Here is a 25,840-nt window from a genome sequence, read left to right as displayed (position 1 = left end):
CATAGAAACAGATGTTCGGGCTCTCTGTGCTTCATGAACTCAGTTTCGTGCCATCTACTGGAATGGAAACTCACTAGGCCATCCGGAGAGAGTTTCAAAGATGAGTGGGAGGGACTGCAGGGCTTTCCTTTCATTAAAACAGGAAGGGTCTGGGCTGGAATATGTTAGTGAGGACATCCAGAAACAGTCATGGAAACCCAGTGCTCAAACCCACGGTAGGTAAGGACTCTGGTCCACTGAGCAGATTTGTAAGCGAGATGCTGAAATAATTTTTCCACTCCACTTCCCCCCCGCTCCCCTACCTCCAGAAAGGCACAGGATATTTTTAGCATGAAAAATAAATGCCCCATAAAAATGAACATAAAAATACCATACAGGGGACAGGGTACCCTCCCACCCATTACCAAGAGATCCCTGAAGGGACCATTAAATTAAACAGGCTTCAAAGCCAGTATTGGAGAAGTGGATAGGCACAGGCCAGCACTGGTCTGAAGAGAGCTGGGAAGGAAAATAAAAAAAAAAGAAACTGGCCCAAAGAGCCCCATACAGAGGTAAGGGGCATGTGGAACTGGGTGGAAATCCACACCCCACACTGTGTGTCTCTTGCGATCTCAGGGCTGTTTATTTGCAAATCCAGTGACCTCCCCTCTGAGCTCATCTCTCCATCCTTTCTGTGGGATCTGACCCAGTCCTTTTGCCCCCGGCCTCTGTGGAGCTGTCCTACCTTCGTGTCTTCCACATCTCTGCCTCAAGCTTAACAGACGCCCTGGCTTTGGGTCCCAAACCTCGCCTCCTCCTCATCCCATCCTCTCGCCTCCTTCTCTCCCACCTGGCCTCCTCCTCTCCCTCTCCCCCCGCCCTGCCGCCCTGGTGCAGTTAGTCACTTCTGGTTCCCGGCCAAAATGCCAGGGTCATCCTTCACTTCCTCTCACACGCCACATCCAATCCATGGCCCAACTTTCTGCATATGTTGAGGTTGGACCACTTTCACCACCTCTGTGGCTCCCCGGTGTCACCTGGATCACTGCTGCCCGATTCTCTCCCTGCTTTGCCTTTTCCCCTTCGGACCATGGACCCCAACATGGAAACCAAGTGGTCATTGTTGAAACAGAAGTCAGATGGGGTTACCCTCCACTCAGGACCTTCCAGAGACTTCCAGTCCTGCATGGAGGGAAGGCTGTAGTCCTCAGGATGGCCTTCGAGGCCTGCAAGGTCCAGCCGCCTCTCTTTTGCCTTTTCCCTCCCAGCTAGCTGCAGGGGATCCAGGCTGGTGTGCGGACTCCCCAGGCATACTCTTGTCTCTAGCCCTTGCTCTTCCCTCTGCCAGAGCACTGTTCCCCAGTTGTCCTCAGGTTCCTGCCTTCCATTTCTTCAGGCCTCTATTCAAATGCTACTTTCTTGGCCCCTCCATGTAAAATTGCAGGCACCCTGATGTTTCTGTGCTTCTTTCCTTCCTTTATTTCTCTCCCTAGCGCTTATCACCATTTATCCTACTGTGAGTAAATTCTTTACCTTGTTTTTTGTTTGTTTTTCGTTTTTTTGTTTTAGAGTGTGTGTGTGCACCTGTGAGCAGGGGAGAGGGGCAGAGGGAGAGAATCTTAAGCAGACTCCCTGCTGAGCACAGCCCCACATGGTTGGGGGGGCTCCATCTCAGGACCCTGAGACCATGACTTGAGCCACAGCCAAGAGTCTGAGGCTCTGGGGCACCTGGGTGGCTCAGTCGGTTAAGTGTCTGCCTTCGGCTCAGGCCATGATCCCAGGGTCCTGGGATCGAGCCCTGCGTCAGGCTCCTTGCTCAGCGGGGAGCCTGCTTCTGCCTCTGCCTGCTACTCCCCCTGCTTGTGCTCACTCTATCTCTGTCAAATAAATAAATAAAATCTTAAAAAAAAAAAAAAAAAAAAGGACTCTGAAGCTCGACGGACCCAGGCATCCCTCTTATTTTTTTTAAAGATTTTATTTATTTATTTGAGAGAGAGAGAATGAGAGACAGAGAGCATGAGAGGGAGGAGGGTCAGAGGGAGAAGCAGACTCCGAGCTGAGCAGGGAGCCCGATGTGGGACTCGATCCCGGAACTCCAGGATCATGACCTGAGCTGAAGAAAGTCGCTTAACCAACTGAGCCACCCAGGCGCCCCTTTCTCTATCTTATTTATTATCAGCCTCCTCTCTAGGACAGAAGCTCCATGTGGGCACAGATCTTAGTCTTGTTTTGTTTGCTTTTGCAGCTGCAACTCTAGCAAAACTTTTACTGAATAAATAGAATGAATGAATGAATTGAAGTTCCATGCTAAAAATCCCCGACCACTCCTGAGTGCCCTGCTCTAAACACTGACACCATACTTATCCCATTGTCCTGAGCTGCTCACTGCTTAACAGACACTCAGTTGCGCTGCATCTTCGCCTAATGGGGGTCTTATTTCTGATGACTTACCTCAGTCTCCGCTCAAGTCAGAAAACCATGGCAAGCCTCTCAAAGTGATGCAAGGCAAATGGCTTTGACAAACTCCACCCCTCTACTTCCTCGTTCATAAAATGGGTGTAAAAACACCACCTTCCATTAGGTTCTTGTGAGGGTGGTGAGGTGACCTGTCAGTAGCATTTCTCCTGGTGCCTGATTTTGCAGGGGCTCAGTTAACGCCATGGCCCTTCCCCACTGTGTTAGTACCTTCCGAACGCTCCCAACGGCTGCCAGACTTTCCTGGGGTCTCTCTGACTCCAGTCCCTTCACTGAGCAATTGCCTTGTTTATGACTACACCATTTCTTCAGGTTATTCTTTGGTTCAAAAATCCGCACCTTCTTTCTGAAGAGGCAACATTTCCTTAAACCCAACTGTATAGAGTTGAATACAATCAAATCAAGTGAAATCATTCCATGTGGCCAGCCTAAGCAAGCCAATTTCTTCCTAGAAGCTGCTCAGTAAACACTTGAGTGAAGATGGGGTCCAGCCCACCATGAAGTGTGTGGTCAGTTCGTCAGCTGAGCTCTCTGGACCACTCCTCATCCCCCACGCCCCACATGCTCTTCCTTGTCTCTGAGCCATTGTGAAAGCTGCACCCCCCTCTCCCCCCGGTCTAGAAGACCCTGTGTCTCTTTCCATGCCCCTTCCTCACCCATGGAATACAACACCACATCCTCAGGACCCTGAAGGCTGGGCCTCCTTTGGAAAGCCCACTGTATCCCCTCATCAAGGTGGCTTACCTGCCCCTCTCCTATGCTCCCACCACATCATCTGCTCACCACGGCATGGACTGTGCAGAGGGGCATCTGCCTGTGCAGTCATCCACCTCCCCAGCCAGGGCTGTGAGTCCTGGTGGGCAGGAACGGTATTCTATCCATCAGTGTGAACTTAGTACCTATGACAATGCATGGCACAAGGTAAGTGCTGAATAAATGCTTACTGAATGAATGAACAAGCGAGTACATGAAGGAGTGGACAGCTCAGTAACAACTGAAGAAATGCAACATGCCACCAGCCTAAGTGGGGGTGTGTGAGGCGTGAAGAGGCCGGAGACACACGCTTCTTAGGAACAGACCCAGGGGGGCGCCACCCCACCAGCCTCCTGCCCTGTGTCCTCTCCTCTCTGTGCACGTTTGTTCTGCCTGAGCAGCCTCACCCCGGCCAGAGGCCTCCGTTCCTGTCTCAGTGCCACTGACTCCCAAAGCGATGGTCCTGAATTCTATGCCAAACTTAAGACAAGCTCCTCTTGCCTACGGCTTTTTCATTGAAACTGTTAAAGCTCCCCCTTCCTCCACGAGAAATCTCTTGCATCTCTGGATTCAAGGAGTGTTTGCATTCCGGGAACAAGCCACTCTGGTACTGGCTGCATTCTGAAACTTCCCAACTGAACGCTAACTCCTGCTACAGCATGTTCTAGATGGATTTTTGGAAGGGTTGGTAAAGGTAAATGCATCCCCGATTGCCATGGAGATGTGGTGTATCGTAGTCACAGAGGACAGAGAAGCAAAAATTAGAGTTACTTGCCTTGCAATGTAGTAGAAAATGTAAAAGCCTAGAGTCTAAATATGTAGGGCGGGAGTGGGGAACTTCTGGCCTCCAGCTGTTGGCTCAGTTTTCTTCCAACCTTTGGCAAACACAACAAACCAAGGTTACATTAACGAAGAAAGATGCTTATCAGTTAGATACCACTGTTTGGAAATTATCCAGAGCCAGTTGGAAGGCACATGGCTGGTGATACATTTTACAAGCACATTCTTATCCTCCCGCTCCATTTCAGAATTCATTTGGGCTTCTTACCTTTCAAGTCAACTCTCTTTTTCTCCAGAAACTGTGCTAAATTTTAGAGGAAGTCTTTTGCTTTCCCCTCTTGTTTTATATTGTCGACTGAAGCCATAAAGTCACTAGACGTGAGAGCTGGAAAGACCCTTAGAGATTATCTGGTCTAACCTCTTCATTTTATGGGAGAAGAAACTGTCAGTGCTGATTTTAACTTTGAATTTTATGAGGCCTATTTGTGTTGACAACGTGATTGATTGCTTTGCTTCCGAGACTGAAGATTTGCAAGGGGAAATAAGAAAAAAAAAAAGTCAGTGCTCTTCCTGATGGGAGGGAGCGTAGGGTAACAGCTTTCACAGCTGTAACCTTCCCCGGGCCACATCCACCCTATATAATGAAAGGTCTTTCTACCTGGTGTAAGCCAACCACCACAGGAATGGCTGTAGGAAGTTGCTGCTCCTCTTAAAGAGGAAAGTGTTGAAAGATTAGAGGTCACTCCCTGTGACCAATGAGAAAGAACTGAAGAACTTTGAAGCAATAGGTGTCCCATCAGCGGTACTCATTATTCCCAAAGAGGGTTTCTCTCAGGGGTGATGGCTCTTTGGACCTCTTGAAATGAATCTGCTCCTGCACACTATACTGTCCAATCCCCCTCCCCACTGAGCATGGAGACCACAGAATGTGGCCAGAGAAGGTTCCCTGGCAGTAAGGCATGGCTTGGTTTAGGAATAGTATATATCTTAAGCTATGGTGGATGACGCCAGGGGGATGGAGCTTGGAGTCATTCTGGAAAAGGCACAAAGAGCAGAGCTAGAAAAGCAAAAGCAAAATCTGTTTGCAGAGCCAATGGAGAAGATCAGCAATGGAAAACTGGTTTCAAGTCAACTCTAGTTTGATTGGTAGTGCCTGCCTGGTATCAAGAGGGGTTGGGAGGCCGTGGGTCAGCAGAAAGGAATGCCATTATGGATTAGTGATGCCTGCATCAGGCCCAGGTTGGGGAGGATCAGCAGCATACCATGTCTTGTCTTTTTTTTGTTTTAGATTTTATTTTATTTTATAAAAGAATTACATGTATCAGTCTTTTTTTTAATATTTCTTTTCTCTCTTCTCAAATTTTTTATTTTTTAAAGGTTTTATTTACTTCTTTGAGAGAGAGCACAAGAGGGGGAGGGTCGGAGGAAGAAGCAGACTCTCCACTGAGTGGGGAGCCCAGTGCCAGGCTCAATCCTGGGACTCCAGGATCATGACCTAAGGGAAGGCAGATGCTTAACCAATTGAGCCGCCCCAGCCCCCCACACATATACAGTCTTAAAAGTCAAATAGTACTTCCAAGTTTTATAATGTAAAGCAGCATCCCTCTTGCCAGGGGCTTGTCAGCAGGCTCCCTCTCTCACTGGAGAAACTACACTAGCAATGAACTTGGGTTAGAGAGTGCATGCTGTGGAAATATTAGAGTATGGAAATTACCGAGTGAAAAATTAAGGTGGATTTAAGAGTAAAAACAAGAAAGTAGGTATTGGCCCTGGAGCACATAGAAACTAAACTATAAACCCACTTTTGTAATGCATCCAGGATGACCAAAGAGTCAGGTGGGTTGAACAGTAAACACTATTCATCTGCCATATAGTAAAAGCCCTAAAATGACCACTTACCCATTATCAAGCAAATGGGGTGGGGGAGTACCTCAGTGGTGGTGGAGGGGGTTGTCAGTTCCAGTGACTGGGGAAGAAGCACCTGGCTGCCAGAAACCAACCCTACAATCCTATTTTGATGAAATCAGTAGCCGAAACTAAGGACTAATTCTGATGGACAAGGAAACAGGTGGGGCCATCACACAGAGCAGGTCTGGGAAGTGCTGGTAATGAGGCAGAGAGAAGCCCTCTCTGTCCACTCCCTGGAGCCAGCCCAGAGGCAAGAATGCAGGAGCAATCTGGATGTCTATGTGGAGGGATGACTGTTGTCATACCCCAAGCTGTTAGGGATGCTCTTCCCTGTGTTCCCTGCACAAAGTACCTTTCCTGCATCTATTCAGATGATCATCTGATTTTTCTTTTCTAGTCCTTAATGTGGTGAATTACATTGATTAATTTTTCAAATGTTGAACCAACCTTACATTCCTGGGATGAAATCCTCTTGGTCATGATGTATTATCTTTTTATGTAATATTGGATTTGATTTGCTGAAATATTGTTAAGAATTTTTTTAAATCTATGTTCATGAGGGATTTTGGATTGTAATTTTCTTTCTTATAATGACTTTGTCTGGTTTTGGTATCAGAGTAATGTTAAAGAATAAATTGGGGACTGTGTTCTCCTCTCCAATTTTCTGGAAGAGTTTATTTAAAATTAGTGGGGGTTTCAAAGAACAAATAATCCAATCAAGAACTGGGCAGAAGACATGAACAGACATTTCTGCAAAGAAGACATCCAAATGGCCAACAGACACATGAAAAAGTGCTCAACATCACTCAGCATCAGGGAAATACAAATCAAAACCACAGTGAGATACCACCTCACACCAGTCAGAATGTCTAAAATGAACAAGTCAGGAAATGACAGATGTTGGCAAGGATGCGGAGAAAGGGGAACCCTCCTACACTATTGGTGGGAATGCAAGCTGGTACAGCCACTCTAGAAAACAGTATGGAGTTTCCTCAAAAAGTTGAAAATTTGTATGGAACCAGAAAAGACCCCGCATAGCCAGAGGAATGTTGAAAAAGAAAAGCAAACTGGCAGCATCACAATTCCGGACTTCAAGCTCTATTACAAAGCTGTCATCATCAAGACAGTATGGTACTGGCACAAAAACAGACACATAGATCAATGGAACAGAATAGAGAGCCCAGAAATGGACCCTCAACTCTATGGTTAATGAGTCTTCGACAAAGCAGGAAAGAATGTCCAATGGAAAAAAGACAGTCTTTTCAAAAAATGGTGTTAGGAAAATTGGACAGCCACATGCAGAAGAATGAAACTGGACCATTTCCTTACACCACACACAAAAATAGACTCAAAATGGTCGAAGGACCTAAATGTGAGACAGGAGTCCATCAAAATCCTAAAGGAGAACACAGGCAAAAATCCTAAAGGAGAACACAGGCAGCAACCTCTTCGACCTCAGCCACAGCAACTTCTTCCTAGAAACATCGCCAAAGGCAAGGGAAGCAAGAGCAAAATGAACTATTGGGACTTCATCAAGATAAAAAGCTTTTTTTTGCACAGCAAAAGAAACAGTCAACAAAACTAAAAGACAACCGACAGAATGGGAGAAGATATTTGCAAATGACATATCAGATAAAGGGCTAGTATCCAAAATCTATAAAGAACTCATCAAACTCAACACCCAAAGAACAAATAATCCAATCAAGAAATGGGCAGAAGACATGAACAGACATTTCTGCAAAGAAGACATCCAAATGGCCAAAAGTGCTCACCATCACTGGGCATCCGGGAAATCCAAATCAAAACCTCAATGAGATACCACCTCACACCAGTCAGAATGGCTAAAATTAACAAGTATAAATAAATAAATAAATAAATAAATAAATAAATAAATAAATAAATAAATAAATAAATTTAGTGGGGATTAAAAAAGTGGGGTTTTTTTTCTTAAATATTTAATAGAATTCACTAGTGATGACATCTGAGCGTAGTTTTCTTTGCGGTAAGGATTTTAAGTAAAAAGTCAGTTTCTTTATTTTTTATTTTTATTTTTTAAAGATGTATTTATTTGAAAGAAGGAGAGCACAAGTGGGGAGGGGGGCAGAGGGAGAGAATCCTCAAGCAGATGCCCTGCTGAGTGCAGAGCCTGACTAAGAGGCTTAATCTCATGACCTGAGCCTAATGTCTGTTGGAACTGTAATTATGTTGCTTCCTTCTTCTTGATATTAGTAAATTGTGTCTTCTCTTTTTTCTTAATCTGACTAGAGATTCATCAATTTTATTGACTTTCTAAAAAAACAGATGTTTGGTTTCATTGGCTTTCTCTTTGATTTTGAGGTTTAATTTGGTCTACTTTTTTAAGGTGGAAACTCAGGTCTTTAATTTGAAAGCTTTCTAACACATTCCCTCTCAGCACTACTTTACCAGCATCCTACAATATTTGATGTGTTTTCATTTTCATTTAGTTCAAAATACTTTTTACTTTCACGTTTGATTTCTTCCTGAACCATGGGTTACTTAGAAGTATGGTAGTTTCCAAATATTTGGGCTTTTTTCAGGTATTTCTCTCTTACTGTTTTCTGATTTATTTCCATTGTAGTCAGAGAACATACTTTGAATGAGTTGAATTATTTTCAATTTATTGAGGCTTGTTTTACATCTCAGAATAGTGTCTTAGTGAATATTCCCTGTACACCTGAAAAGAATTATGTTGCTGTGAGCGGAGTGCTCTATAACTATACAAAAGGTTTGGTTTATAGTGTTTATTGTGTTTTTCAAGTCTTCTATGTCCTTACAGATTTTCTACTTATTCCATGAATTATTGAGAGAGCATGTTGAAATCTCTCACTACAATTGTAACTGCCAATTCCTCCTTTCAGGTCTATTGGGTTTTCTTACTGGATGTATTTTGATCCTCCGCTACTTGGTGCAAAAACATTGAGAATTGTTATGTCCTTTGGTGAACTGATTCTTTCATCATTATGAAATGATCCTCTTGATCCTTGCTAAGATTTGCTCAGACCTCTACTTGGTCTAATGTTAGTATAACCACTCCAGCTTTGTTTTTATCAGTTACCTCAGTGTATCTTTTTTGTTCTTTTATTTTTAATCTATTGTGTCTTTATACTTGAAGTGGGCTGTTTGTAAGCAGCATACAGATAGACGTTGTTTTATTATCCAATTTCTGCCTTTAAATTTGACCATTTGTACTTTATTCCATCAATGACATGCTTCTGAAACCTCACTGTTTGGTTTCTATTTGTTCCATCTGTTATCTGTGAACTTTTCCCTATTTTATTGGCTTCTTTTGGATTAATTGAATGTTTTTATGAATCCATTTTTTCTTCTTTGAGGACTTATGAGTTATAACTCTTTGTTTTGTATTTAGTGGTTGTTTTAGAGTTCATAGTAAACAGCTTTAATTATTACAGTCTACCTTCTAGTAATATTATAGTTATATATATACATATATGCATACATATACACACACTCACATATCTCTGTGTGTATATATATATATAAAAGAGTTTCACTGTCTACACAACTTACTGTTAACTGAAGACTGAGCTGTTTTTCCATGTAGTTCCTCCTCTCTGGAACTCTGCCCTACAACTTCCAGCCACCTTAGACTCGAGAACTCCAGTCTCTGCCCCTCAATTCAGAGAGACCCCTGTGTTTTACTTGAGAACTCCCTACCCCTCTGCCGTCCGGAGGGCACCTCCAGGCAGAAAGCCACAGGACTTGTGGCACTGGTTTACCTCTTCTCTGGGATCACAGTCCTTCTCTTTCTATTATCCAATATCTTCAAACAGCTGCTCCACATATTTTGTCCAGTTTTTCTCATTGCTTAAGACAGGAAGGTAAAGCTAGTTCAATGATATACTTTTAATACTCTGTTGGATTCATTTAACTAATATTTATGGAGGATTTTTGCACTCATTTTTATAACTGATCATGACTCCGTATATATAAAGAGGCACATTTCACTTACGAATATAAATGCCTACATATGTGTGTATAACTACAGGTTTCCCCCACTATGCAAAAGTAGAGCATGACTACGAAACCTTTCATACACCAAAATGGCATAAAGCAAAGAAGCACTTACCATTAATTTATATGGAAATTTTTTTTTGAGAATTCTCAGACCCCAAAAATAACTTCTCTTAGGCTCTTCTGTTAGCTTAGCACACATCTTGCTAACAAATGCACACAATGAATCGGGATAAAGCACAGAAAGGAACTTGGTGGGGCCACCCTCGCTGCTCCTTGGGTGCAGGCTGTTGCTGCCAAACTAACCCTGAACGCTATTTTCATCTTTTTTTTTTTTTTTTTGGTAAAAGTGAAAATCGTCTTTGGATTTTTTCCATTAGCGAAACGGGCACTAATGTAGATCTTTCATAAAAGCAAAATGATGTGACGTGAACTTTCAAAAAGCAGGGGATAGCTGTCTATACATACATGTGTGTTCTTCTTGTCCAGTTTTGGATTCACTTGTATGAGCCTCTTAAAACGTTAAAATGATCTGAAAAGCTTTTGCTCTTTTTCTATTTTCTTGAAGAAAATTTAGGAGCGTTTCTCAACTTTTTTTTTCCATTATAGCCTGCCACTCCTCCTGGAGGCTTTTTAGATTTTTTTTTTCCTAATTCCCCACCATGAAATTTTAATACCGCAGACACCCTGTATATCTGTACTGTAACTCTTTAGAGGACCACAAACTCTTTTGATATGTAAGATGTTTTTGTCCCTCTACAAAAGCCAATGAATTTTTATCCCATTGAGAATACATGAGATAGGGAATTAATCTGTCCCTTAAAAGTTTGTACCACTTTCATCTAGAAAACTTTCTGGGCTGCAGCTTTTTGGAAGAGGAAAGCTTTGATGACCATTTCACTTCTTTAATGCTTACTGGCCTATTTGATGTTTATATTTCTCCAATTGGCCATTTTATTTTTATCTCAGAAAAATGGTGATTTTATTTGGCCAGTATGCATCCTGGCAGCACCGATTTTTTTTTTTTTTTTAAGATTTTATTTATTTATTTGACAGAGAGACACAGCGAGAGAGGGAACACAAGCAGGGGGAGTGGGAGAGGGAGAAGCAGGCTTCCCGCAGAGCAGGGAGCCCGACGCGGGGCTCAATCCCAGGATCCTGGGATTGTGACCTGAGCCAAAGGCAGACGCTTAACAACTGAGCCACTCAGGTGCCCCCCGGCAGCACCGATTTCTGAGTGGTAGGTATCCATTGTGATGAGTCAGTGCCCAAGCTCTTCCTGTGGATTAATTTATACATCATCCAGTAGAACAAAATCTATTTCATCTACAGTTTCAAATATGTCCACACTATGGTTGTTCATAATACTTTATTATTTTAAAATTTCTTATGCATCTGTAGTTATTTCCTTTTTATCATTTTGCATTTTGTTTCTTTATATGATTTCTCCTTGTTTTTGACCAGTCTTTCCAGAAGACTATCCTGCTTATCTTTAAAAAAAAAAAAAAACCCAGCTTTTAATTTTGCTGATCTCCGTTGTTTGTTGTTATTATTATATATTGCATTAGTACTGTTTTTCTTGTTGTTTGGTTGATTTCTGCCCTTAATATTTCCTTCTGATTGGGGCATCTGGGTGGCTCAGTCGTTAAGCATCTGCCTTCGGTTCAGGTCCTGATCCCAGGGTCTTGGGATGGAGCCCCACATCTGGCTCCCTGCTTGGCGGGAAGCCTGCTTCTCCCTCTCCCACTCCCCCCTGCTTGTGTTCCCTCTCTCGCTGTGTGTCTCTCTGTCAAATAAATAAATAAAATCTTTAAAAAAAAATTTCCTTCTGATTTCTTTAGTTTTATTCTAATTTTCTTTTACCTTCTTCTTGAATTAAACACTTAAAAGCTCATTAGTTTTCAATCTTTCTTGATTCCTGATACATTTATTTCAATTTATAAATTTCCCTCCAAATCCTGCTTTAGCTATGTCCATAAATTTTAGCTCAACATACTTGCAATTTATTCTGTTTTCTGTAATATCTTCATGAGTTCCTTTTTAACCTAATTATTTAGTTGTACACTATTTCATATCCAAACTTCAGGGATTTTTAAAAATTTTATTAGCAAGAACCGTGAAGAGTCTTGGATTTTACCCTACTTATAAGCTAACAAGAGAGCCAGTCACAGTTTCAAAAATGCTGGCAGAAGACATGAGCCTCCTAGATCAGAAACAAAGGACTTAATCACCTCCTCTTCTCATTGGCTCACCTGCCTCCCAAGTCCCATGAGAGTTACGCCTATGTGGGTCCAGGAGGATGCAGCACCTACACAGTTGAGGGGTCTTGAGATTGGGAAACTGATCTTTTATAAGAGGGTATAAGGGGGTATAAGCCAACCCACCCAACATGTGCCCCAGAAGGACACATTGTCTTCATTTTACTGGACAGCAAACCTGCCCTGTACCAAAGAGGGAGATATTAATCTTTATTTTCCAAGGCTATTTGCTTATATGAACATCCTTAAAAACATAGTCTGGAACAAAAGCTGACAACGTCTCTACTTGGGGAACATACAGAACCATAAGAGACCCATGGAGAATTATCATCCAATAATTACTCTTCTGTAGTTTATTTCTAACAAAATTGTGTTGTGATCAGAGAACATAGTCTATGTGATATTGACCTTTAGGACTCTTCATGGAGAAGGCTGGGAAAAGTCTCTAGGAATGAGAGTACCACACATGACAGAACCTGCAGACTAACGCCATTTCCATCCCTTTACTGGGCATTGCCTCCATTCAGAGAATCTCCCTTAAATTCTTGGGAAAAAGCAGGTTATCTTAGGTTGCAATCCACAGTCATTGAGGGGATGGAGAGAAAGGGAATGAAGAAGCAAATGCCTTATCGCAGCTAGTCATGTGTTCTGACCAGATTCTCAAACTGGTAGGGTCCTGAAGCTGCCCTGATATTCTCCCCACGTCCCCCCAACACTTCCATTTCCCCCACACACACACCTGACATCTGGGCTGCTCTTGCCAATTCCCAGTCCACAGAAGTGATAGAGCCAGAAAAGCTCCTTGCCCAAGCCATGTAGGGGAACGGCAACATTTTCCCTCTGTAACTGCACCTACTCCCCTGCTACGTCCCTCCCATACTGCCACAAGCTTCTGCACGAGCTCGCCACTATCTTTGGTCTCCTCAGGGCCTTCTCGAAGGTTTTATGTTAGTTCCACAGACTCTGCCTTCTCTTCTCCTCTATCAGTTTCTCAGCCTGGGCTACATATGAGTTGGACCTAAAGAGTATTTTAGAAATGCTAGTGCCCAGGTTCTGTTTCTGGAGACTGATACAATTGGCCCAAGGAGGACCCCTGATTATCAATAGTTTTTAAAGCTCCCTGGGTGATTCTAACATGTAACAAATGTTTTTAATCACTGTCTCTAATTTCCTCTGGGATGATCTGGGGGGGAACGGACCTCACAGCCCAGGTTTTTTAAATTTTCCTGTCAGGAACTGGAAACTTGCATTCTGTATAATGCTCAAATTATTGAACTCATCTACCTAATAAACAGCTATTTAAAAGCAAATTATCTTGAAAATGTAAGCTATATTTGATTAAATTCTCTTAAATCATTTAAAGTGCAATTACATGTTTACTGTGGCTGACTTCTTGAACACTTCCAATATCATAAAACTTTCACAAATGCAGTGACTACAAAGCTTATTATTATACTTACACTTGACTGTAATCTAAATCCTCAGAACAATGGACTTATTCATTTCTTTGATAATTTATGTGCTTGTTTTATACTTTCCTAGGGGATATTAGTATACTTATTTTAATATCTTCCTAGAGTTTCAGTAATATATTTTTATTTCTTCCCAGGGGTGGAGTAATATTACTAGACCTGAAAGAAAAAGTACACTTGCTCAGCTCAGCTAAGGCTACAGGATCTGGGTGACTGGCTGATCCAGTTTGGGTCTAGGCACAAGATCCATCATCAGGCTGCATTAATTTCCAGTGTTACCACAACATGATTTTTAAAGGCACACTTCCACTTGGGCTTTATTTATCTATTTTTACAACCTGCTGTCTTTCAGGAAAGGATGTACTTTTAAGTCTCACTTTGCCAGATTTACAAAACCCAACGTCCTATCGGTATGATATATTGGCTTGGTTTGTTACTTTTTAAAAAATCATGTATTCCTTATTGGTGTTTTATTAAAATGAGTAGAGCCATCCAGTGGTTTTATTTCCTGTGAGATAAGGCATTGGGCATTGGGTCTGGGTATTATCTTCTTCTTTTTTGGGACATTTGACTAATTCATCTTTTTGGAAGATCCTGTTAAAACTTTCTCCTACTTGGTAATTTTGTGTGATCACTGATCCTGATTGTAAGACCTTCTTTCCACCTAAATTATCGTATGTTAATCCTAGTGCCAAGCAAACCAGTTCTCTCTCTTCTTGATAGATTCCTGTTTTTTCCTAGATTATTGGTTTACTTAGTCCCATAATTTTATTTTTTCCTCAGAAACAAATATATGCATAAATATTTGTATATTTTTATAAAAAATAGTAATTTAGTGGGAGAAATACAATATCCTTATATAAACAATAGCCATTTGTTAAAATCCATTAGCAAGAAGCAAATCCATAATTGTTTATTCATTTTTGCATTACAACTATATTTTTGTACTCATTATGTTAACTTTTCTCTTTTGAGAATAATTGAGTCCATGTTCTTTCATAGACTCAACTTGCTCCAGGTAACCATAATAACAATACAATTTTGTGCTCAAATTGTTACAACTTGGTCAATGGAAGCCCTTAAATTTGGGTCCTTTAGCCTTTGGATATGACCCCTAACATTTTTTAAAATAAGATTCTTGCTTTCTGGTAACAACAGGGTATTCCAGGCTTATTCTGATCTTCCCCACCCCCCTTTCCAACACAAGCAGCTATCTGTCCTCTGGGAAGCCCTGCTTTCTTTTACTTGACAGCAGATTTAAAAAGTGGCCATGGCAGGATGCATATAAAAGATGAGCAAAATTTCCACCACTGCTGTTCAGCCATTTGCACTGGAAAATGTGACTTTAAGAAATCAGCCATGGTTTCCAATGCTTTTCTCTTCTTATAGTAATGGTATCTCCTGATACTAAGACTTTCCCCAGTAACAACAGCCAGTTCATTAAGCAGTTATACTCCTAATACAGTCCAAGCACTGTCCCTACCTCGAGGAATTCTCAGTCTAGTAGGAGACAAACTAGGTGTAACATGTCTCTACTCTCTTTGTCTTTGGGCTTTAGACATTACTTGTCAGACTCTTTCCTTTCCTTTGGCACATAGTACTCCTGAGAATAATTTCATAGAGATTAAGATCAACAGAGAGATTTTTAAAAATAGCCACAGATGAATCGTTGAACACTACATCAAAACCTAATGATAATATGTTGGCTAATTGAACATAATAAGAAAAAATTTTAAAAATAAAAAAAAAATAGCCACAGAGGTCTGGGAAGATTGAAATAGAAAAACAGAGGCTAGAGACATTCAGAAAAAGCAAGAAAGACACAAAGATTAATGGAATGAGAGGGAGGGAGATGTGTCTTACTGATGAGAAGTGTGGGGAGAGAGAGAACACTGAGAGGGGGGAACAGGAAAAAGCGAGGGGATTACAGAAATATTTGGGACACTACATCAAAAACTAATGATATACTGTATGGTGACTAACACAACATAAAAAAAAGAAATATTTGGGACAAAAAATAAAGGGAGAAAAATGGAGGGAGAGAAGATAGATCTGAAGAAAATGATTGATTTTGTGAAAGGATTTACAGCAAGATATGAAAATTAGGGAGAAATGTGAAGACAGTAAGGGGAAAAAATGGACAGGAGGAGACAGAAAGGTAGAGAGAGAAGCTCGCTCATACAGTTTCTTTCCTAGACTGTAAATACAAGCCACAGATTCACTCACAGAAAAAACAGCAGAATTTGAGTGGTTTTAGTTGAACTCAAATGAAGAACTAAGTTCTATGGGAATAGTGCCGTATTTCCATTCTCAGTTTTGCTTGATTCTTTTGGGCAATGGTCATCGAGTCCTCATGTTTGCTACAGCATCTTCATGTCCATCTTTTGACCATCTTAGAGTAATAAGCTTTGTAAGTTCAGCTACTGGATGTAATCTGTAGTGTTGGAGATCTCTGCAATCATACATTAAGTGCTAGGATTAGCTGGAAGTCAATGGCCTCACTTGCCCCACACATGGCTATCAGTCCTATCCTGTCACCATTTCCATTGTTGCCAACAGTCCATTCCACAGGGCAGAAGCCAGAGGGTTACTATTGCTACAAATACTCAAAGCCTTCAGTCTCTGCGTCACAATCTTACAAAATGTTCTGCCACTCGCCACCAGTCTCTTCCCATATTCCAGTTTTCTATTCAGATGGATTGCATGACCACTGCAGCAAAGAAACTTGTTGGAAGTATGACTACCCGTCCTGATATCCCAATGTCAGCTTGAGGAGAAAGGCAGAAACCTCAGACATTTGAAAATGCATAAAGTTAGCATTTTCAAAGCTGATTACAAAAACTTTCCTTGGATTCTTCTTGTTTTCTTGTAAACCATTTCTTCTTGTTAATATGGGTGGGCTTATATCATCTGGGGGTTGACTTTCTCATGGTGATGGGCTAAAGTGGACTGCAGGAAGAGGCCAAGGGATGCATGGCCCCAATGTCAGCATCTACCAAAGCATTAGTCCCAAAATTTGGTATGAACAAGAGTCATCTGGGAGCCTGTTAAAAATGCTGGGATCCACCTGCAGGGATTTGGTCCAAATAAAGGGGGTGGAGCAGGCATCTGAATTGTAAGATTCCCACATGTGATTCTGATGTTGGCATCCCCATGCCATTCTTTGAGAAATGTTTCCCAGAGTGATATCAGTAGGTCTTTGCTCATATTTTCGAAGGTATCTTGCCTGCTTATGTCAGGCACAGATACGTCAAGTCCTCACGTCTTCCTCCATATCACATATCCTGCTGTCACCATATTCAACATCAGATCTCAGCCTGGATACACTGTTAAACACAACCTGCAGAGCTGGTGTAATCTAACTATGAACTTCACATATTATTTAGGATACGTGGTCCACTCTTCTAATGCAGACTATGTCCCTATAAGTCTCCTAGAAAAGCAGAAGTTCAACAGGAGAATTTATATATGATGAGGGATTTTCATTCCCAGAAAGCTTAAAAAAATTATAAAATCCATAGTAATGCCCTGCCTTTTAGATTCCATCTTTGATGATATATTGTCAGAATTTTGTATAGGTTCTTTACATGTTGCCCTTTTCTTGTTCTTCATGGCATTTTCATCATGCTTAATCGTTTCCATCTTTGACTCTGTTGTAGTAGCTGTAGGGTTTCACTTCTTATCACCAGTGTTAGACTTACATATTTTTCCTTTTTCCACTCACTCTGCTGTGCACACATGGTGATGCTTATAAGACTGAACAGTTGGCTGCCAAGCAAAGCCACCATGAGGTAGCTCAGAATGTTCTTTGCTGCCTGGCTTATAAAAGTCTAAACTTTGCATCTGGAAGGTGCATAGAGGTGTCAGCACAAAGTGCTCAAAACTGCAGGATGTAAGCAGATTAAAAGCCAGAAGCGGGGGGCTGTTGCTAAAATGAGGATCCAATTTAAATGAAACTGATTTACTACATGAAGCCCTAGACAAAGCTTTATTATTCATCTATATGTTTTGCTATATATGCTGGAGATACAGCAATGAAGACATGAAGACAACCATGGCCAGGCAACTCACAGACTGGTGGAGGACATAGGCAGGTAAGTGGTAAGTAAACTCGATTACAGCAATACAGAGTGCTGTGTGCATGTTGATAGGGACACCTCACCCAGAGAAGGTTGAGTATGGTTTAGCCAGGTGAAAAAGATAGAAGGAAATGTTACAAAACATCCAAGTCCTTAGAGAAAAGTAGCATGGTATGTGTGGCAAATGATAGTTTTCAAAACGGCTGCAACATTTTTTCCCATTCTACATGCTTCTCTGACATTATGACTTTGATACTCCACTGGTCCAGAGCTGAATTTATGTGATCTCAGATCTGAAAGTAACACTATGTGGCTTCTAAGGCAAAGTCAGAAAACATAATAGAACTTGCGATGCTTGCTCTTGGAACCCAGCCCCCATGATATGAGGAAGCCCATGAAGAGGCCATATATGGGTATCTGGGTAATACCCAGCGGACGTCAGGATCAGTAGCTAGCATCAACCACCAGACACATGAGTGAATAAACCTTCAGATTATTCCAGACTCCAGCCTTTGCATCCTCCTGGCGCAGGCCACTCAACAGAGAAAAAGTTCAGTGGTAGGGAAACCTCCAAGCATGGTTTAAACAGGACTCCTTTTCCATTTCTCTTCAATTTCTCAGCCTTCCCCTTCTGGGTGTGGCTGGTTTCTTTCTTTTTTTTTTTTTTTAAAGATTTTATTTATTTATTTGACAGAGAAAGACACAGCGAGAGAGGGAACACAAACGGGGAGTGGGAGAGGGAGAAGCAGACTCCCTGCCGAGCAGGGAGCCCGATGAGGGACTCGATCCCGGGACTCCAGGATCATGACCTGAGCCAAAGGCAGTCGCTTAACCAACTGAGCCACCCAGGCGCCCGTGGCTGGTTTCTTTCATGGTATTAAATTGTTGCAGAAGCTCCAGACTTCACATTTGTACATCTTGTATTCAGAGCAAAAGAGAGAGAGCTGTCTTGTTCCCAACCATTCAAAACAAAACAAAACAAATCAACATAACAGAACAAAAACTGCCCTTCTCCCCCGTTTGGTCCTACTTAAGCCAGTTACTGATGCTAGAGAAATTCCATATGTTGTTCGGCTTAGGCTTTACTCAGTACACAATGATTGTAGCAAGAGGCATGCAACTATGTTAACCAGTTTATGCCAATCAAGGCCCATGCTGGAGCAAGCAAATAAAGTCAATCCCACCAGCCAAAATTCTGCTGGAGAGGAATATTTAAAAAAACACAACTATATGTTTATTTCTCAAACCATCTTCCCTAGACCACTGGTAAACCCCAGCAGTCTGAGGGAGTGGCCTGCAGATAGTTTGGTAGTTTCAGAGAGGTCAAAATACTTTAAAACTTGTTTTTATATATATTCCCCAAATTTGAAACATAAAATTAATTATTTTACAGATGTACAGAAATGTTCTCATTTTTATATTCTTAAAAATTATCTATGTTCTGATCAGTTGTTTTCTGCTGAGGATGAGTCAGTATAATTCCTCTGAGCTAATGTAGCTTCTCATCATTCACACTCTATTGTCCACTTGACTACAAATTTTATGAGGCTGCATCTAGTATTGCTTACTTTTACATCCCTAGCCACAGCACAACCTAACATAAGTACTCAATAAATACCTATTGAATGAGTGAGTTTCCTTAATTTGCATATTTGTCATTTCTATTATGATGTGTCTAGCTTCAAATCACAAAAATGGCTTATTGAAGGTCAAGAATAATGGTGAACATATTAAATTAATGCAAATAACAAATTAAATAGTGAGCTGATTCCAGTGCAAATATAGGATAAGAAAATGAATATGTTGGGCAAATGGAATTATGTAAAATGATTTGACATGAATATATGAAAATAAAAGTGTGACTATTAAGTGCGTACACTAGTAAGTCTATATAAAATTATTGAACTGGTGATGCTCTTACCCCTAGCTCTCAGCTCATTGTCTATTATGTAAATATCAAATATACTTATATTATATATGTTGTAAGTTCTATGGAAATCACTCAAAAAATAGAAACAGAGTATATAACTTCTAAATCCATACAGGGAAAATGTATGGTTAAAAAATGCCCAGTAATTCAAAGGGAAGCAATTGAAAAGGAAAAAAATATTACAAAACATGAAATAGGTGAAGTAAGTAAAGGCACAAATTGAAGTGGTTAATTTAAACTCAGCTGGTTTTATAATTATAGCAAATTATAGCATTTACATGAACAAAATTTACCTTTTAAAAGTCTAGATTGTTGGATTGGATAGAAATATAAATTATATGCTGTTTAAAAGAAACACACCACCTAAAACATAAAGATACAGAAAGGTTGAAATTAAAGTATAAAAAAATCTCATTCAAATCTTACTAAAAAAGAAAGCTAATATTGAATAAAATGGATTTCGAGGCAAAAAAATTTTTCTAGATATGGAAGAGAGTTACATCATAATGTCAAAAACATCATCTCACCAGTAAGATGTGTCAGTTTTTAATTTGTATGCACCTATTAACATGCCTTTAAATGTGTATAACAAAGGGGTGCCTGGGTGGCTCAGTTGGTTAAGCCGCTGCCTTCGGCTCAGGTCATGATCCTGGAGTCCCGGGATCGAGTCCCACATTGGGCTCTCCACTCAGCGGGGGGTCTGCTTCTCCCTCTGACCCTCCCCCCTCTCATGCTCTCTCTCTCTATGTCATTCTCTCTCTCAGATAAATAAATAAAATCTTTAAAAAAAAAATGTGTATAACAAAAAATAAAAGAACACAAAGAGAAATAGACAAATCTACAATCTTAGTGGGAGATTTTGAATCTTTCAATAATTGATAGGCCAAGCTTAGGGAAAAAAAGAAAAAGATCGATGATTTGAACAACATGCTTAAGAATTTTGACCTAAGTTGGGGCACCTGGGTGGCTCAGTCATTAAGCGTCTGTCTTCGGCTCAGGTCATGATCCCAGGGTCCTGGGATCGAGCCCCTCATTGGGCTCCCAGGGAGCCCACTTCTCCCTCTCTCACTCCCCCTGCTTGTGTTCCCTTTCTAACTGTCTTTGTGTCAAATAAATAAATAAAATCTTAAAAAAAAAAAAAAAAGAATTTTGACCTAAGTTGATATATACAGATGTTAAGTCAGCTTTCAGAAATAAGATGGAGCTGTCAGCCAAACTTCAGATATTGATACTGGTGACATCACACACATACTAACAGGACATGAAAAGGTGTATTACTCATATAATGGGGCTAAATACTTAGAAACTGAACAACACACTTCTAAATAACCTCTGAGTCAAAGAATAAATCACAAGGAAATTTATAATATATTTCAAAGGATATGGTTCTTCTTTTCTTTCAGAAAATAGAGCAGGGGGGAACACTTTCCCACTTGTTTTATGAGGTCAGCTTAATCTTAATATCAAAACCTGAAAAAGATGCAACAGAAAAAATATTACAGACCAATATCTTTTTTTTTTTAAGATTTTATTTATTTGACACAGAGAGAGAGAGAGAGCACAAGCAGGGGGAGCAGCAGACAGAGGGAGAGGGAGAAGCAGGCTCTCTGCTGAGCAAGGAGCCTGATGCAGGGCTCGATCCCAGGACCCTGGGATCGTGACCTGAGCCAAAGGCAGCCGCTTAATGACTGAGCCACCCAGGCACCCCACAGACCAATATCTTTAATAAACGTAGACACAAATACCTTTAAACAAATACTAGCAAATAAAATCTACTAATACGTTAAAGAATATTGTCCTATTATCCTAGTAATGCAAGGTAGGTTTAACATTAGGAAATCGATCAATGTAAACAATAAGACTAATAGAATGAAGGAAAAGAGTCATATGATTATTTCAATAGATGTTGAACAATATTTGATAAAAGTCAATATTAATTCATGATAAAAACTTTCAGAAACTAAGAATAAAAGGGAATTTCCTCAGCATAACAAAGGCTATCTATGTAAACCCACAGCTAACCTTATAATGGTGAAATATTGAACACTTTTACTGTAAGCTTAGGAACAATGATGAACACTCTTACCACTTCTGTTCAACATTGAACTGAGAGTCCTAAACTGTGCAATAAAGCAAGAAAAAGAAATGAAGGGTGTAAAGACTGGGAAGGAAGTTATGACATTGTATTTGTAAGACTAACTGCTTTTTCATGTGGAAAATTCTAAGGAATCCACAAAAGAAACTGTCAGAACTAATAGAGCATAAAACATAGATATGAGGTCAATATAGTATATTCTCATTATTCACTGTACTTATGTTCTATAAAGTTGTTGAGAACAATGAATTGGTGAGTACTGCACATTTGCTCCTAAAGAAAATGAGTTAGATTCCTGTGAACCTTTTAGCAAATTTTTATCAATCAATCAATATATAACCTTGTTTTACATGTGTTTTTGTTAAAGACATCTTTTAAGATATATATTGTTGATTTATTAACATTGAACTCATGGCCAACAGATTATAACTCACGCCTGAACAAAGCTTATCTAATACACTATTTTCCCTGTAAGGCACATCACAACCTTCTTGTACTTAGGAACATGAAAAAGCAGTTCAGCACTATCCTTGGGGGGCACTTTAAATAACAAAGTCACCCTCAAAAAACATAATAATGCAACAAAGGTGACAATAAATATACCATGAAAAGGACACTTGTTTACATTATGACAACTGAAAAAAGAATGTTGCCTTCCTTGACCTCAGCTGGAAGTCATGTTGGGTGGCTCAAATTTTTCACCACCCTGCTCATGTCCATGAATGAACATGAAAGCACTTTGAGTATTGATTTTGGGGTTACAAATAAACTTTAGCAAGGAGATGAATTTGCAAATACAGAATCTGCAAATAATGGGGACCAATTGTAAATAAAAATAAATTGTATTACTATATATTAGCAAAAAAATTAGAAATGAGAATTTAAAATACCTTTAAGATGTAAAAAAATGAAATGCTCAGGAATAAATTTATTTCAGAATAAAATTTAAACTGAAACCCACAAAATTTTGCTGAAAAAATGATCTAAATAAATGAAGATATATCTCATATTTATGAATTGGAAGATTCAATATTAAGATGTCCATCTCCCCCAATTCATTTACTGATTCAATACAATCCCAAAAATAATCTCCAAAGTCATTTTCTTTATAGAAATTGGCAAGTTGATTCTAAAATTTATATGGTAATGCAAAGGGCTAGACTAGCTAAAAGAATTTTGTAAAAGGACAAAGTTTAAGGAGTTATGTTACCTGATTTCAAGACTTACTACAGAGCTACAATAATCATGACAGTGTGGTATTCGTGTAAGAATAGAAAAATGGAAAAGAATGTAAGTTTAGAAAGAGACCCACATATATGCAGGTCAACTGATTCTCAAAAACAAATTGCCAAGGCAATTCAATGGAGGAAAGGCATTCTGCCCCAAATTCTGCTGGAACAACTGGGTTCTCATATGGAAAAGAAAATGAAGTTTGACCATTGCTTTGCAGCATTTACAAAAATTAATTCAAGAAGGGCCATGTTTCTTTTTTTTTTAATTTTATTTATTTTTGAGAGAGAGAGTATGACAGAGAGAATGAGAGGGGTGAGAGTCAGAGGGAGAAGCAGACTCCCTGCTGAGCAGGGAGCCCGATGTGGAACTTGATCCCGGGACTCCAGGATCATGACCTGAGCTGAAGGCAGTTGCTTAACCAACTGAGCCACCCAGGCGCCCAGAAGGGCCATATTTCTGAATGTAATAGCTAAAACTATAAAGCTTCTAGAAAAAAGCAGAGGAGAATATCTTTGCAAATTTGAGAATATCAGGCAAACCATTTCAGAAAGAACGTTACAAAGCACTTGCCATAAAAAGTTGATGAACTGAACTTTATCATAGTTCAAAATAGAAGTATTATATCTAGAACATATAAATAACTCATATAATTCAATAATAAAGAGACAAACTCAAAATTTTTTAAATGGGTACCAGACCTGAACATTTACTTCACAAAAGAAGATATATAAATGACCAAAAAGCATACACAAATGTGATCAACATCAGTAGACATCAGGAAAAATAAAATAAAATAAATAAATAGGATGGCTGAAGAAGACACACTAGAATAGCTAAAAATGAAAAAAAAGGTCTTACAATAACAAATGCTTGCAAATCTGTGGAGCAGTTGGCACTCTCTGTGCATTGCTGGAGGGAGTATAAAATTATACAACTCCTTTGTAAAATGTATAGCAGTTCCTTATAAAGTTAACCTTTAAAATGTTCAGGTCCACTGAACAAAAAAGACTTGTGTAAAAAATGTCTTTAATCATAATAACCCTAAGTTAGAAATAACCCAATAGAATGGATAAACACGTTGTGGTATCTTCATACTATGTAATAAAAAATAATCAATCAATCATGTGTTGATACATGAAACAATATGAGCCATTCTCAAAAACAGCCAACACAAAAAAGTAAGTGCTGTATTGTTACATTTTTTGAAGTTCTAGAATAGAGAAAATTAATCAATGGTGAAAGAAATTAGGAAAAATAGTTGCTCATGGGGAAGGGCAAGGACTGACTAGAAGAATTTTTCTGATATAATTAAAATGTTTTGTATCTTAATTGGGATGTTGATTACACTTTCAAAATTAATCAAATTATACTCTTAAGTGCATTTCACTGCACATGAATTTCATCTTTTAAAGAAGCCCTTGACTGTACCTCTGAAACAAATAATGCAATATATGTTAAGAAAAAAAAAAAAAAGAAGAAGAAGAAGAAGGTAGCGGGAGGGGAAGAATGAAGCGGGGGAAATCGGAGGGGTAGACGAACCATGAGAGACGATGGACTCTGAAAAACAAACAGGGTTCTAGAGGGGAGGGGGGTGGGAAGATGGGTTAGCCTGGTGGTGGGTATTGAGGAGGGCACATTCTGCATGGAGCACTGGGTGTTGTGCACAAACAATGAATCATGGAACACTTCATCTAAAACTAATGTTGTAATGTATGGGGATTAACATAAGAATTTAAAAAAAAAGTAAAAAAAAAAAGAAGCCCTTGAACAATCTCTTCTGTGCACAATGGCCACCCTCAAGTATACACATCCTTTGCATAATACATCAGATTGCAAATATGAAAATGTAATTGTCATTGTGTATGTGGAACAACTGGAACTTGTATTCTCTCCTATAGGAATGTGAACTGATACAAGTCACTTCAGAGAGCAATTTGACAATATTTAATACAGTTGAGTGTGTGTCTATGATCCAGAAATTCCCCTAGTAATTATGTATCTCCCAAAACTCACAAGTATATTCAAAACATATATATTCAAGTATATTCAAGGTAGCATGTAATAGTTACAAACTAGAAATCACTCAATACCCACCAATAGGAAAATGAATATATAAACCCCATATTAGCCATAAACTGAATATCAAACAGCATTAAAAAAAAAAAAGTAGGATTACTGCCATCAATTATGTTTCTGAGTAGCCCTACTCAGAAATATAAAACTGAGTGGGAAAAGAGAAGGCACAGAAAAATACACACTGCATGCTACTATTTCTATAAAATTTGAAGATATTTAAAAACCTACTCAATAAACTCCCTATGTATAAATGCATAAATACAAATGGTATGAAAACATGAATGAATAATGAGCTTCAAGTTCAGAATGCTGCTTACCTCTAGGGAAGGCACAAAGTAACAGAGGCTCCATCTTTACTTCCAATGTTTTATTTTTAAAATCTGAAGCAAGTGTGGAAAAATATTAATATCTGTTATGATTGGTGTGGATACAGGGTATTTATTTGAGATACTACTACTCTACATGCATTTCTGCATGTTGAAATATTTCAAGATAAACAAAGAGAAGAGTCAACTCTCCAAATCAAGCTTAGAGAGACTGTTATAAAGGATGGATGAATAGTTTCATTGTCTCCTGAAGAGAAACTGCAAACTCTCCTATTGCCCAAGGAAGTCATTTATTATATATTATAAATGACAGGAGTCATTTATTCTTTGGAGCTTTCAGTATACTTTAGACCAGTTATATATCCTTACCCTCTTTCCACAAATGATTCAAGGTAGTTTGCAACAGAAGACACATACAATGAGCCGGAAAAACACAAACATAAGTAGAAAATCAGGATCAAAGATAACAAATATTCCATCAAT

The sequence above is a fragment of the Mirounga leonina genome, unplaced genomic scaffold, assembly GCF_011800145.1.
Source record: "Mirounga leonina isolate KUSES-001 unplaced genomic scaffold, KU_Mleo_1.0 Mir_91, whole genome shotgun sequence".
Lineage (NCBI taxonomy): Eukaryota > Metazoa > Chordata > Mammalia > Carnivora > Phocidae > Mirounga > Mirounga leonina.
This window is presented reverse-complemented; position numbering follows the sequence as displayed.